The 15177-nt window shown below is 35.6% G+C and overlaps 1 protein-coding gene across 6 annotated transcripts in view; it reads left to right on the top strand.

Moving 5' to 3' along the window:
- The window catches only part of dnc (phosphodiesterase dunce), a 191260-nt gene that overhangs the window by 74406 nt on the left and 101677 nt on the right, over positions 1–15177 (top strand). For 3 of the 6 annotated variants that reach the window (XM_070218251.1, XM_017144627.3, XM_017144626.3), the window contains exons 1-2: positions 8396–8507; positions 11134–11382. The exons of 1 other annotated variant lie outside the window; for it this stretch is intronic. The gene's annotated coding sequence lies outside the window, so the exon portion shown is untranslated. Of the gene's footprint in view, positions 1–8395; positions 8508–10979; positions 11383–15177 lie in introns of those variants that run through there. 2 more of the 6 variants (XM_070218252.1, XM_070218250.1) reach the window with 2 other exon arrangements.

Genomic DNA, 15177 nt, shown 5'->3' with positions numbered 1-15177 from the left:
AACACAAAATCTTTAATAAATATGAATTTTCTTCGATAAAATTTTGTATTATTATAAATAATTCCTTGCAAAATATACTTGTTCATCCTGATATTTTGACAAATATTTTTAAGAACTCACTCTTATGCACAGTGGTAAAGGTCATAAAAACGCCATTTTCCATGTCTTATTTGTTTATATCTCCCTCAAAAAAATCCTAAAATTATTCAAGTTTGTTGTTTGAAAAGTAAAGAGCCTTACTTTTCGAACGTTTTGACATTAATAATATCTATAATTTATAATATTTAATATCTCGAGTATTTATGATACCTTTCGCATCTGTGAGAAAATTGTTTGAGTGCACTTACAACTGTAATGCGAAGTGGAATGTCGGAATGCAGTGGGTATATAAAGAGCATTTTTGGGCAGTAAACGGAACAGTGAAGATGCGCTTTGCCGTGCTGATTATTTTGCTGGTGGCGCTGGTTGGACTTAACCCGGCATCGACATGCGATCCAGAACCCATTTGCGATCCAGAACCCGATTGCGATCCAGAACCCGTTTGCAATCCAGAACCACCCGTTTGCACTACTGAACCACCCGTTTGCACTCCCGAACCAACCGTTTGCACACCTGAACCAACCGTGAGAACGACAGAACCTCCAGTTTGCATCACTCAAACGCCAACTGCTTCCACGAATCCCTGCGGAACAAGAAGCACCACCACAGCAAGCACCACACTTCGCACCACCCCTAAGGAATGTACTAAGCCACCACGACCACATTGTGGGAAAACCACCAGGCGATCCACCAAACGTGTAAAACGCACAAAACGCACAAAACACACCAAGAAAGTAATTCATCATCATCCGGGAACTCAAGCACCGTCGGGATGTGGATCTGGGTGTGGATGCAAGAGTCTTCTGCCACCCAAGTGTCCTAACTCTCAGCCGAAGTGTAACCCTGAACCCAAATGCAAGCCAGTGCCTAAATGCAAACCCGAACCTAAAAGCAAGCCCAAACCCAAACAAAAGCCCAGTGGAAACAACAAGAAACCTCAGAAACCCCAATCGAATCATTGTGGAAACACCAAGAAACCCCTAAAACCACAGCCAAGAAGTTGTGGTTGCTAAAAAAAATTCGGCAAGAAATTTCGAGATGACATTAACAAAATTAAATTTTTTAACAATTGTTTTTTTTTTATTTTAATAAATAATAGACAAATGCAATAGCAATCTTGACACAAAAATCTCTAGAGGTACGAAATATCCTGAAAAAAAAACTATTAAGGAAATATCTTTAAAGAACATGTTTTGGAATTAAGTTTTCAAATCACCAATAAAGGTGTCTAAAAGTATGCAGTAAAAAATAAGTTCTTCCTGATTAAAAATATATTGTTGGATACTATTAGACGCCTTTATAAGCGATTTTAAAATCCTACCCATTTTTAGTTAACAATTCAAGCTATTTTTCGTTACTGCGTTGCAAAAACGATATCAGAGCAAACGTGAATATTTAAAGAGTAACTTTTATCGAAACATCGCGCTTTCAGTGGCTGAAATCCGGCGGAGATCCTTATATTGTCTGCTTTAATGTGCGAATGGCTCGCCGTTCCTGCCCCGGAATGCAGAGTTTCACCTGAAATTCTTTTGTTCGACCCACTTAACGGGGGGCGGGGCCCAGGTACTTTATTTCCAGCCCACTAAACACAAATTACACATGCAATTGTCGCTGTCCAAAGTCCCTGAATGCTGACAATCCCACAGATCCCATAGAACCACATTCACATCCACATTCACATCCACATCGCGTGCGTTAATGTTGCCCATCAACGAGAGCACCTGACGCCCTCTCTTTCCCGCCGACGCTGGCCCTCTCTTTCGCGCCCATTGTTTTTGCATTTTGCACGCCATTTTGTGTGGCCACAGCGGAAATGAACTTGCTGACAATGCAGTCAACGGGTACACGACGGAAATTTCCCTCCTCCGTTAAGACAATGGAAAAATATCCTTGAAATTTTAGGATTTTTAGAAATTACTTAAATAAGTTTTTATTTCATAAAAAGGTAAGAAAGGTCAATTACATATTAAAAAGAATGAAATTTTTAAAATTGTTTAAAAATGCCAACATTAGCAAAAAAGCAAGCTGCAAAAATATACTTTAACTTCCTATTTATGATTTATTCACTCTGAAAAAGTCTTTTAAATCTACAAAATATTTAAATTTAAGAAAAATTGTAGAACTATTGTTATTTTTCTTTAAAAAAAAGTTAAGCATTTCGGGGAGCTTTTATCGGTTTCTTGAAGTGTACAAGCCTGCCCATAGGTATGTCTGTGTGCATTTTGTGTGTACGAGTGAGTGGAAAATGGTGTATTAATTTATCACAGGAAAAGCCTTGAGGTGACTCGTACTCAATCATTTTATGCGAATCCAAAAGAAAATTTGATCAGAAGTGCTGCGCTTTAAAGTGTCATTAAATGCAGGCAAATACAAACTACTTTTCATAAAGTTAAAAAGAAAATGTTCTTCTTATTTTCTTCCTAATTTATTGATTATTTTGTTGAAATTCTTAAATATTTTGGTCAAAACTTGTCTGTTTCTAGATGGCTATTTTAAGATAGCTTACAAGAAGCCTTCGCCAAAATGAACGCTGTATTTTGTATAATTTTGCAATGACTTCCGTGCGAATTATGTCAATTAGGAGGCAATGATTCGAAAATAAATAATGACTTGGCATTGAGCCAAGAGAACCCAGAACCCGATTGCATTTATGTATGTGCATATATTTGGCCCCTTTTAATTGCTTCCATAATTGTGTGCCCCATTTGATGGCAAATTCTTCTTGGACAATTCGATTTACATAATCTTTCCCGATGGCAATCAACTGTTGCGCGCACAACCCCTTAACCCCTAAGCCCTTTAACCCCCAAGCATGCATTATCCAACTCTTTTGTGACATTATGGGGGTTCGGCTCCTGGATTGGGATTTACACTGGAATGGGGATGGGTGCTCTCACAATAATTCACGCCCGAGTGGAGCTCCGTTGTTGCTAGTCATTGAACTTCAGCTAAATGTGGGCGGCTGGGTGTTCGGTTTTATTATTATTTATATCTGGGGTGGGGGCTTCGAGCCTTCGACGTCCCAAAATAACCCTCAATTAATCAATACACGAACAGGATTCAATATTCTTTGTTTTTGGGCAAAACAAAAAATGAGTAATTTTTTTTGCAATAAATAAAACAAAACTACAACATTTTTAATCGATTACTTTGTTAAATTTAGAAGTAAATGTAAGTTAATCATTGTTTACTGGGTTTGTAATCTTTATTTCATTTCAAAGATTTTTATTCTATTTAAATTAATCTCAAAATTCCTTTATTATTATTTCCTTTAGCCTAAAGTTATAGGTTCATTACCTAAAAATATATAACAAATATACGTTTTTTTTTAAATATTTTTTTTAAACAAATTAATATGAAAATTTAGAAAATTTAAGAGCAATAAGCAAAGGGCCCTTTTAAATATTTTAAGGTTTAAAGTATACGTTAAATATGAAATACCTTTTAAGTATAAATTAATGTAATATTTAGATTATAAGTCAATCGTAAAAAAACGCAAACTTAAATCAGTAATCAATTGTAAAAAAACGATTATAAAAAATGCTTTCACAACTTTGCCGCGAAAATCAAAATTCGTATTTTGGATATAATTTCCTAACAAGTATGTAAAATATTCAAAAAAGCTTAGATAGAAAAACAATATAAAAGCTTATATAAGCTTGAAAAAAGTTGCTTTGTACTAAAACTTTCACCATTATAAAAAGCAAACTTTCACCAAAATCAAGCTTTCACCATGCCCAGGTATTTGTACCAAGGAGACGTTTATTATTGTAGCCAATGATACAACCCACACTAAACACACGGGGCTTTAAAGCTCCCAATCAAAGACGAAAATAAATCCTGCGATCCCATGGCGATTCCCGAGAATCGAAGGGAAATTGCCCTTGACATTTGCCAGGGATTCAAGGTCATCGCAATCGCTGCACTTGACATCGCAGGTTGCAATAGGACATATCAAAGGACCTCGAGACTCCTTTCTTGACCTTCGACCACGCAGCCTGTCAAGAAAATAGAATCTTGCCGGTAAACGGAACACAGCTGTGTTCGAAATAATAGTTGCAGCGTTGGATAACTGTTTCAAAAAATGTTTTAAATATGGAAAGATTCTAAAAACATATATGTATTTAAACATATATCTATATATTCTACTAATTAGCAGGGTTTCAAAACAAAAGCTAAAAAAGCTTGTTTCTGATGTAATTTGAAAAACGAAATGAAAAGGATAATAGAATAGTTAAATTTAAGGAAAATACATATTTTTTTAAAATGTAGAATATTTTAAAAATTTTGTGTGAACATTGGAGAAAATCTTGTAGTTTTTTAGCTGTCTTTTTTTTAAATATTGAATACATTTTTGTAAAGACCTTTTGTATTTCCCCGATCTATCCTTAAGGATCCCAAATATTTTTTAAATCTAAAAATACATTTTTATTATAAAAGAATATGAAATATTGTTCCTAATCATTACACAAAATCCAGTGCTAATATCTGAAGCACTGCTGTGCTTGCTTCCCACTCGGTTCTCGGTTTCTCGACCAAAGGTTACCCACAGGAAGTGTGGGATATTTTACTCCGTTTGTGCTCACTTTTTGAGTGGACAGTGAGCGCTGCGGTTGTCAGCTGCCAGGTAAGTTGGCTAGAACAGGATATTGTGGTCGAAAGGTGGAGACTCCTTCCAAGAATATAATTTACCAAAGTCAAGTTCAAGTTTAACTTGAAACAGTAAGCTTGCAACTCCTGAGTAAGGAGCGAAAGTGTACTTACTTTGCCTTATGTTAAAACAGCCGGAAATTATAGTAGCTCTTCGGTTAATGTTAATCTGAAGACCAATTATTCAAAAATCAAGATGAAGTCTAACGGAACGTAGTAAGCGCAGCTTGAACTCTGGATAAATACGGGAAGATTACTTATGAAACCACTTTTGCGTTGCGTTCAAAAGCCGGATATTGCAGTTGCCTTTGGTTAATGAAAATTCTGTATTTTGAATAGGAAAAAATGTGGAGAAAGTTTTTTTAGGCATTTGTACAAAAATTCAAAAGCTATAAAAATAAAATGATTATTTGTATTAAATATATTTACAAATTGATAGAAATGCCCAGTTGAATATTTTTTTCACATTTAAAATTGGAAATATTAAAAAAATAATCGCCAAGTTATGCAGGTGCAAGTCAGGCATGCTATATGTATTTATAAGCACATATATTCGCATTCATGACTCAATTATTTGCAATTGTTATTTGTTTGTCCTCACTTTACATACGTAATGAAGTCTGAAAGTCGAGCAAATATTTTTCATATTCCATGTGAATTTCTTGGGAAATACTTGACTGCGCTTTATCCCCGCCAATTGAATTAATAACCATTATTTTTCTCTTCTCTCTTTCCAGGTGAGTTTACCATGTTTTGACATTATTTTAATAAACGTAATGTTGTGTATGAATCGTAAGTAGAGAAAATTGAAAATAGTTACGACACGTGGCTAAACAGAAATATTTTTAAAGTTTTAAGTGCTAAATTTCGTGTATAAATTTATATGGAAAACAGGATGGAAAAAATCTTATTTGTCGTAATTTTTTAGATGAAATAGAGACTTGAGTTGGGGCATGGTCCCCTATAAATATCCTATAATTTTTGATTTAACAATAAATCTGATTCATTCATATATTCATACATATAAAAATAAATCAAGTTGGGATAATAATAACATTTGATATTTGTTATTGTTTTATTTGTTTTGCATAATTTTCCTATATTAAAAATAATGAACATTATTTTATGTAAAGGCAAACACAAAAAACACCCAATCAATGTGCTTTAATTTTGTGGGATAAAAAGAAAAATAAAAAGGTTTAAAATTTATTTCGGGAAAATGTGTTCAGTCCTAATGAATTGTGACCAGTGTTCATTAGGGACTCGGTAGCTCCGGTCTTAATTTTTTTAGCCCTTTTCTCTATTTTCTCTATTTTTTCTGCATGTCCCACATGCACCGCAGAATTGTCAGTCAGTCAATAATTGAGGGCGGCAAGGGATAATATCGGCAAATGGGCGGGGATAGGGTTAAAGGTCCTTTCACGACATGTTCAATCAATTTAACTGGCATTTATGCTAACTATGGAGTGGTGGTGCATATAACCTAAATACATATATATATATATATATTTGTATGAAAAGTAAGCAATTATATCTAGAAAAATGTTCACTTTTGCTGTAGCAGCAAAGCAAAGAAAAAATACATCGAAGGGAAAGAATTTCGTGTTCGTATAAAACATAACAAAGCCAATCAAAGGGAGTGCAATTGCAATCGATGAAGATGAGGCGAATCGGACAAGCTATGCATATAAAGCAGATCCATACCAAAATGTTTAGCTCAGAAGATATGGAGTAGTTTATGGTTTATGGCATTTTGCTATCATAGTTTTTGTTTGCTTTCAATGTCAACAAAGAGTTTTGACTTATTCATAGCTTTGAGTAAAGTAACTTAAAGTTAAACAAGCAAAAAAAAAATGTAAAAGGGCTTCAAACATTTTAAGAATTATATTTGCCAAAGAAACAAACCAATTTTTTTTTTTTTAATAAATGGTAAATCAAAAAGGATATTATAAACACTGCAAGTGATTTTGTTCTCATTTAATAAATAAATTAGGAAGCTTATTAAATTAAATAATAATACTTGTCAATGTTAAATACATTGAATAAAACAAAAAGAGGTATTATAAATGCTTCTAGTGGTTTTTCCTATTTAATAAATATATTGGGAAACTTATTAAATATACTAATAATATTGTTTAATTTTAAATACATAATCTTGCATAATCGCTCGAGTTAACTTAAGTTCATTACGAAACTTTGCCCAACTGGCCAAGTTAATTGCCATTAAACAAAGCGAAACACTTGCACAAACCCAATGGAAATGAAAATGGAAATAAAAGAAATGAAAAGAACGAGAGCCAACAAAGCAGGCAAACAATTTCGAGTGGTGAAGCAAAATTGACTTAGAAACTTTAACTGCATAATGGAAGGTGGAAAGGTGAAAAGGTGGAAAAGCGGGAAAGCGGAGTGCTGGGGGGAAATATTGAAAGCGGAAGTGGGCCAGAAGTTGTGACAAGCAAACTTTCCATTTCTATCTAGCTGGATTCCCTGCAGTGACTGATAAATGTTTGCTAATTTCGTTAATCATACGCCGCGTTGGCCAGCTCCCCAAATGGAAGCCACCGAAGTTGGGCGCCCATTGTTGTCGGCCGATGCCCGCGGGGAATCTGCTGCGACAGAGAACAGAAAACAGAACACAGAAATCGGAAAGCATCTCTCCATCACCACGAGAAACCCATCACCATTTGCAGTTCCTACTGCAGTTTCGGCCGTATCTCTAGCCTCTGTTTGCCGACTTTTCCGAGGCTTTCGAAGGCCCAGCTGGCCAACATGTTAGCCCAATTCATCGGCAACCAGCCGACAACATGTTGGCTCGGTCCCGGGCTATTTGAACAGGCACAGTATCACAAAAGCTAACGAAAGGTGACGAAAAAGAAATTAAAATTTATAAAAAATAATATGTTAAATATTTTGAAAATATTATATTAAAAATTTTCTTCATAATAAATAAATAAATAATCCTCAACGTGTTAAATATGTCAAAATTAATTTCATTGTTATGGTGAATACTCTTAAGATTTTACTAATTAATTTATTCTCTTTTTTTTATTAATTTAATATTTAATTGTGATGCTTCACGTTATGTTGAGTTGAGGAAAAAAGTTTAATCGTCAAAGTTTTCAATTAATTAAAAAAGGAATAAATTAATTAATACAAATTAAAGAATATATATCTTGTCAAAAACAATTTAGGGAACTATTAATATCAATTTGTGCTTTTCTTTAAAAATTCCGCAAAATAGATTTATTAATTAGTTTATGAAAATTAATATTTAAGTTTAATTTTCGCATAAGTACCTACTATATCAAGGATTTTTTTATTATTCTCTACTACACTTGAGAGCTTTAGAAAATGAATATACCTTTTTCTGAAAATCCCTTTCGATATTTAAAAGCCCACGGGTATGTAATAGTCGACTCAAAAAACCACTGTTGTGTTTAGCCCTTCGATTTGTTTTATTTGTTTGATTGCCTTGCACATTGCCTGCCAATTTTGGCCACCGGATCGGTTATGTTTCCCGGTCGGCAACATGTTCGAATCGAACCACCCGCCGATTCGGTGGTGCGGCAGTCCCAGGGGGGCGGTGGCTCGGGTCGCAGCCGAGGCAACCACCGATTGCCAGTCGGCGGCGGCTTATCGCATCGCCAGTTGCCAGTTGCAAATCAGACCTCTGAGCAGCAGCAACAGCACAGCGGCAGCAGCAACATCACAGCGGCAACAGCAACATCACAGCAGCAACATCAGCACGTGTGCCCCAAGTGCGTTTCCCCTTACAACGTTTTTTTTCCCAGTGTTACTTTTTTTTGGTCGTGTGTGCACCCCAAGTGCTTGAGAAATTAAAACAAAAAAATCTGTAAAATAAATAAATAAGAAAGCAAATCAAAGTGCACAACTGTTAAGTGAAGTGAAGTGATCGCCGTAGGAACACTTGAGACCCGGACTAAAACTAAACCACAAAACTTGTTGCAGGGCCCTCATAGAACCTTAAAAGGTAGCTCAACAAATTACAAAGAAAATAATGACATGGGGGCGTCGAGTTTGTCAAAGCCAGATCAAGAATAGCCAAATGACAAAATGCCATAAATAGCTGCGCTGGAAATAAAAAAAAAAATATATATAAAAAAAATACAATTAATCGCTTTTATAGATTGTTATCATCGGTTTCCTATAAGCGATTCGCTGATTAATCGACGGTCTTATTTTGTTGTTTAAAAACAAAAAGAAGTGCCAGGTGATTAATGATGCTGACGGTGGGGAGGGGAAAGCGGGGGCGAAAGCTCCAAGGGCTGCTTTCCCAGGGGAGATTTCCAGATCAAAGGGTATGGAAAAGCATGTATTAGGAAATGGAGTGGAGCCAAAGCTAATTATCGGGATTGCGCAGCATATGAACACAAAGCCTGGCTTCAGAATAAGTATTAAATACTTTTAAAAAATTAAATCTTAATAATTAATCATAACATTAAAAGAAAATAAAGAGAAAGAAACATCATCTTAAAAGTAAAGATTTCATGATGATGTGGAAATGTTTCATAAACTTAAAAATTCTTGTTAAGAATTTAAATTTCAAGATTCCAAATATTTTGTATAGTCCATTTCAACAAAGTTTTCAGAAATGTTCAACTAATTTCTCTTGCGTACTTTTTATCTTGTCGAAAATTTCCTAAACTCTATCCTAAACTGTTTATGGACTCAAGTAGCCAAAGAGGGTTGAACTTGAGCGGGTTTTTTGATCCCAATAAACTTCGGGCAAAAGTTTCGATGACTCAAAAATAAATCACAATTGCTAAAAAGCAAACAAAAGAACAAAATAGAATAAAAAAAGGAACTAGTCAAAGTTTTCATATCACTTGCTATCGTACGCAAACAGCAACAACAATTAGCGTAATAAACGCATAAACTCTATAAAAATGTGTCGAATTCAGACCCGGATACCAAGGGTGTGGAATCTGGAAGGGTGGGGTGGGGAAAGTATAGTCACTGAGTCGTCCACTTCTGGGGGCTTCTGTTTCTCTTCTATTTGTATTTGTATTTTATTATTTTTGTTGTTTATTTTTTTTTATTATTTTTCACTTACTTTGCCCTCACTTAGTCAGCCGAACGAAATGCGGCCGTCTGTCTAAGAATTTGTTGGCAGCAATCAAAATTATTAGACGTCGCCCATATAGAAAGCCCCCGATGGCAACAACAATGCCGCACAATAGGCCACGAAAATTAACACATTTTGACGAACTTTTGTGCGGCTGGCAAAACAATTTAAAAATGTGTCTTTATCCCCGAGTCGAAGAAAATGAGAAAACTAAATGCGACCGACACCTTCGAGTAAACGAAGTTAAGGTTCTCTTTTGTTTGAAATACTTTGTTTGACGTCCTTTTTTTAAATTAACAATTTAATTAAAAGAAGAGAAAAAAGATAAGAAGGTTACTATATTGATACAAATAATATTACTAAAAAAGAAAAAATTATTTTATTTTTAAAGGTTATGAAATTTTTTTTTTCATTAAAAAATTTATAGTAGTAGTTCTAAATTTAAAATTCAAAACATACAAACCAAAAACAAAATAAAAATATAAAAAAATAATATTACTAAAAAAGGGGAAAAATATTTAAATACCCCATAATATTGTAGAGACTTAAAGGTAAAGATAACAGCTTGGAAATATTTCTGCCAGATGCTATAATTAAATTTAATGAAGCTCTTCAGCCCGAAATTCGACAAGAGAATTTTAAAAGCACAGAGTTCTTTGCTAATCCAGTAAAGAAGCCAAGATGCTCCGAGCAGAAAAAGTGAAAGAAAAAGCAGACAGGGAACCCAAGGAATTCGTCAAAATTGAAATGCTTGTGGGTCCGATGTCTAAGTGCTCGTGTCGCATAATTAACGCATTCTCTGGTGCAGTAAATGTAAATGTAAATCTTAAATGGTGCATGGCAATACGGTATCGGGTATCTGGTAACTCGGATCTTGCAGATATATTCTGCTAGGATAAATGGATGGATGGATGGATGGGGGTCACATAATCATCATGTTAGCTGGGCTTAAAATTCATTTCGCTGGCAACAATATAGCGGCGAACAGAAAACCGAAAACACAGAACTTATTTATAAAACTGAGCAGTCGAGTGGATGAATATGCCGCTCCTTCTGCCCGCTCCCGTATTTTATTTATTTTTTTTCTTGTTGTTTTTGGTTTTGGGGCCCTGAAACGAACGGAACGATAAAAATAAACCAAAAGCCAAACGGCGGACGAGACAAAACTGTTTTTCACCAAAAAAAAAACGAAATAACCGAAAAAAACACGCAAAAACACGAAAAGTCACAAAGGTGTAAAATACATATTGAAAATGTTGAATTTCCCTTTTGTTTGCATTGCGCGTTAATTTCCACAGCAGCAGAGATAAATACATAAAACGCCGAGAAATTCAAGAGAAGCGGAAGAAAAAAGCTAAGGCCAAAAAGCAATTAAAACAAATTGTGCCGTAAGTCAGGTCGGTGGGCTTACAGCCCAGTTCCCCGGAAAAAAACCAAAAAAAAAACCGAAACAAAAAAAACCAAAAAAACACAAAAAAAGAAAACAAAACAAAACAGGAAACCACCGCAGGATCTACAGGGAAAACAGGACCCACCGCCCTCAAAAGGTAACCAGGAATTATTTAATTAATATTTCATACGAAAAACAATCTTGCCTCATTGCTGCATACTTTTGGTTCCCCCCGAAAACCCAAATAATATTGTATTGTATAGACATACACAGATATTCCCCTTGAAACGCGTATTATTTTGCAATCGATTGCATTTGATTCGATTTGCGGTTCAAATGTGGTGCAAAAAGGCACAAATGTGTTCAAAATATTAGTGGTGATTGGGGGTTTCAAGCAAATTAATTTAAAAAACCATATATTGCACACAAAAAAAACCGTCAAGTTCAAATTGATATGCGAATGGTAACATTCTTGGATTTGTACACAAATCGTTTTTACCATACAATACTGGTAAAATTGATATTAAATAATATAATTTTACCGAATTCTTGCTCTCGGAGATCCTCTGACTTCAAAAAAGAGAGTAATTTACTTCAAAAAGGTTGTATTTTTCGCATTTGGCCTTTTTTTTTATCCTTTTCCGTTCGAGCCATATTATTTTTAACGCAGCTGTCTGAGTGCCAGCGGGCCATTGTTTTTGGCAGGCTCCGTTGGATTTTGGCCATAATATTCACGGAATTGAATGCGTATTTAAATACGGTTTGACTTTTTAGGGTTGCTTTGATTCACTGCATTTTATACAAAGCAAACACAAAGCCAAAACTTGTTGAGCGTGATTTTATTTATTTATTTCTGTGGAACGAGAATGGAAGGGGAAATAATAAATGCATTTCGTCGGATTAGATTCAGCTGCGAATTTTCACAGAAGCTCCGCAATTAATTCCACATGCTGGTCCACAATTATTTATAATTAATTGCAACGATTTGTATTACGTTTACATGTAACAAAATGACTTTTGCTGTTTCTGATTTAAGGGCTTGAAAAAGTGAGTGAGTTATTGGTTTTCCAAAGGGCAGTTTTGTGTTATTATAAATGTCAGTTTTGCATAGTTATCGATGTACATAGTTTACACATCCTAATAAAATGTATTTTGCAAGCCCAGAAATATTTACAGTTAAAAAGGTCAACAGTGGATTCAATAAATAATAGGATAAACTCATCGAATAAATCAGTTGCTAAGTCAAAAGCTGGCCAACGAATATCCAATCAATTAGTGCAAAACCAGCTTTTATTTTGCCCGCTTAAATTCAGCCATTACTCATGGTCAATTTCATTACAACTTATGGCCAAGCTTTCGAGTAATAACCAAATGGCAAAGGCAGTAATTAATTTTTGTTACATTTCCTTAATATTCGGCATCCTTAAAATTCCTTTGTCCTCTACAGTTCAATTAGGCATTTATGCCATTTACCATTTACCAGTCCATCAATATTAACGCTCATCAGCCTGTGGGCCAAGCGCCAGACTCGCTCTTAATTGCCCGAATATATAGTATATGTGATATGCTATGCTGCTCATTCGAACGGATCCACTCATATAAGAGAATGCCACTCGATGAGGGGCACTTGAGCAGAGGCCTGGCATCCCGCTGCCACGCCCCCTGTGAAACGGGAACCGCATCGCCGCCCCCGAAGGCCTATCAGGGAAATGCATCTGCAGCAATGTCTGCCATTCGATAATGAAGATGAAGAGGCTGATGGATGCAGCACAGTGCCTACCGAAAAATGCCAACAGGAGAAAATCTCTTTTAAAATCAAGAGTAATTTAAGGTTTTATAAGAGATTTAGTTGGCTGTGTTTTACAAGTACTTTCTTTAATTTTATAAACCATTTTAACCATTTGAATTTTAGTATTTTTTAAAGAATATTTTATATAACGATATATTAATATTGAAATTACTTAAATATTTTCTTCTTTACTAACTAAAGTAAATAATTTGTAGTCCCTAAAAAATCAATTCGAAAATTCTGAAATGAAAAAACAATCAATACTTTTGGTGCCCAGTGTATTTCGGATGGCTTATTTCAAATGTCTCACTTGCACACTACACTCACTCACTTCTCTTAAATCCGCCATTACTTAGCAGCGGCTATTTTATTCAAAATTAATCACGAAACAGAAATGCGAAATGTTTCATAATAGATCGGTGGATGGATGGGGGTGGTCGCTGGCCAGTCGATAAGATAAGCCCCCAAATGCGATAGAGACCCGACGACTTAAGGCCTGAAGTAGGTATTCCGGGGACAAGAGCTCTACAAGCCCCAACCAACCAACCAAAAAAAAAAATATGAGAATTATACAATTCACAGTAGATAACACCGAAGTTTATTCGGCCGTGTGACATAACCGGGTGTCCACTGTAGTTCGATCAAAAGCTGATTGACGTATGACTACTCCCCTGGCGACATTGCGACTGGGAAGTCCATTGGAATTCATTTACCGCATTTAGAAGAAAGAACCCATAAAAATCTTGACGATTAGGTCGATTAGATTTCCCTGCCATATAGCCATAGATATCGATATCGATTGCCGAAGGAGCATCAGGCGACACACTTATCGGCCTGAGTGTTCGACGATTTGGGGGATTTGCATTCGAACCGCTTAAAATAACGAACGGCAGTTCAAACTGATTGGCAAATTAAGACAAATTTGATCAAAACCCAATGTCTGCGATGGAAACCACAGAGGAAAATTGTCAAAAAAAAGGAAGAAAAAAATGGGAATGAAATGCTACGACCCCAAATGCCAGCACATGTGTCTCCAATTTACATTTAAATGGAAAAAAGTGGAAGTGTTCGATTCGAACTTCTCGGTGCGTGCATTTCTTGATTTTTATGAGTCACATTTGCAAGGCAAATGTACCAGCGAGCTATTCATTTATTTGCAGTTGGCTGAAAATGCTTTCCAAATGAGTAGCTCACTGCCACACAATTTATGTTTATAGCGGAAAAGGGCATGGCAACCGATGTAATGGCCAATTGGCAATATGATTAATAGTCTATGCTTGCGATTATACATACTAAATATATTTCATTGAATAAAATGTGTTCATACGTAATAAGTATGAAAACTTGGTAATAGGTATCTGATAGTCGGGGCACTTCCTTCTTGTATTAACTACTGATAAAGAAAAGTATGTTTTTGTATTTTTAAGTGAACCGTTTAGTGTGGCCATTTTTTCTTATATATATTTGCTCTAGCGACTCATTTGCTACTCAAGAGTATGTAATAGGTATCTGATAGTCGGAACACTTATCAATAGCGTGTTGTTCTTATTACTGGTGAAGGAAAATTTTGTTTCTGTATACATAGTCATCGTTTTTTTTAGAGGACCTTTCAGTGACAGGACCTTTCTCATATATTCACTCTGGCGACTCATTTTCTCTTCTTTTTTATCTACTCACTACTTACTTATTGTATACTTAGTGGCTACTCATTAGCTGCCCTCTTCCTACTCACAACTCATCCCTTGTGGTACTTTCTCATCATCTCGATACTCATTTCGCACTCATTACTACACTCGTTCTTAAGCTATTTTGCTGATGAGGCACTCGCCGTTTCGATGGCTCATTTACACCCATTCCCATGCGGCACGAACTTCAAATGATTGAAATGTAATTGACAGCTCCCCCTAAGTAGCACCCCCTCACCACTCCCCCTTTCGTCGCTTTCTCCCCCCGTTTTACATCGAAACACAATACACACACACCAACACACGGATATACACGATACAAGTCGCAGCTGTTAATGCAAGGCTAGTCATGTGCTTCGATTTATCGACAGCATTTCTATTTGTACTTTTGCCACAAAATATTTACACAATTGACAGCTGCTTCTGTTCAGTGCCCATTTTCCTTCACCGCCCTTCTCTCCCTTCCCCCCTATTCACC

The sequence above is a fragment of the Drosophila takahashii genome, chromosome X (assembly GCF_030179915.1).
Source record: "Drosophila takahashii strain IR98-3 E-12201 chromosome X, DtakHiC1v2, whole genome shotgun sequence".
Classification (NCBI taxonomy): domain Eukaryota; kingdom Metazoa; phylum Arthropoda; class Insecta; order Diptera; family Drosophilidae; genus Drosophila; species Drosophila takahashii.
This window is presented reverse-complemented; position numbering and strand designations above follow the sequence as displayed.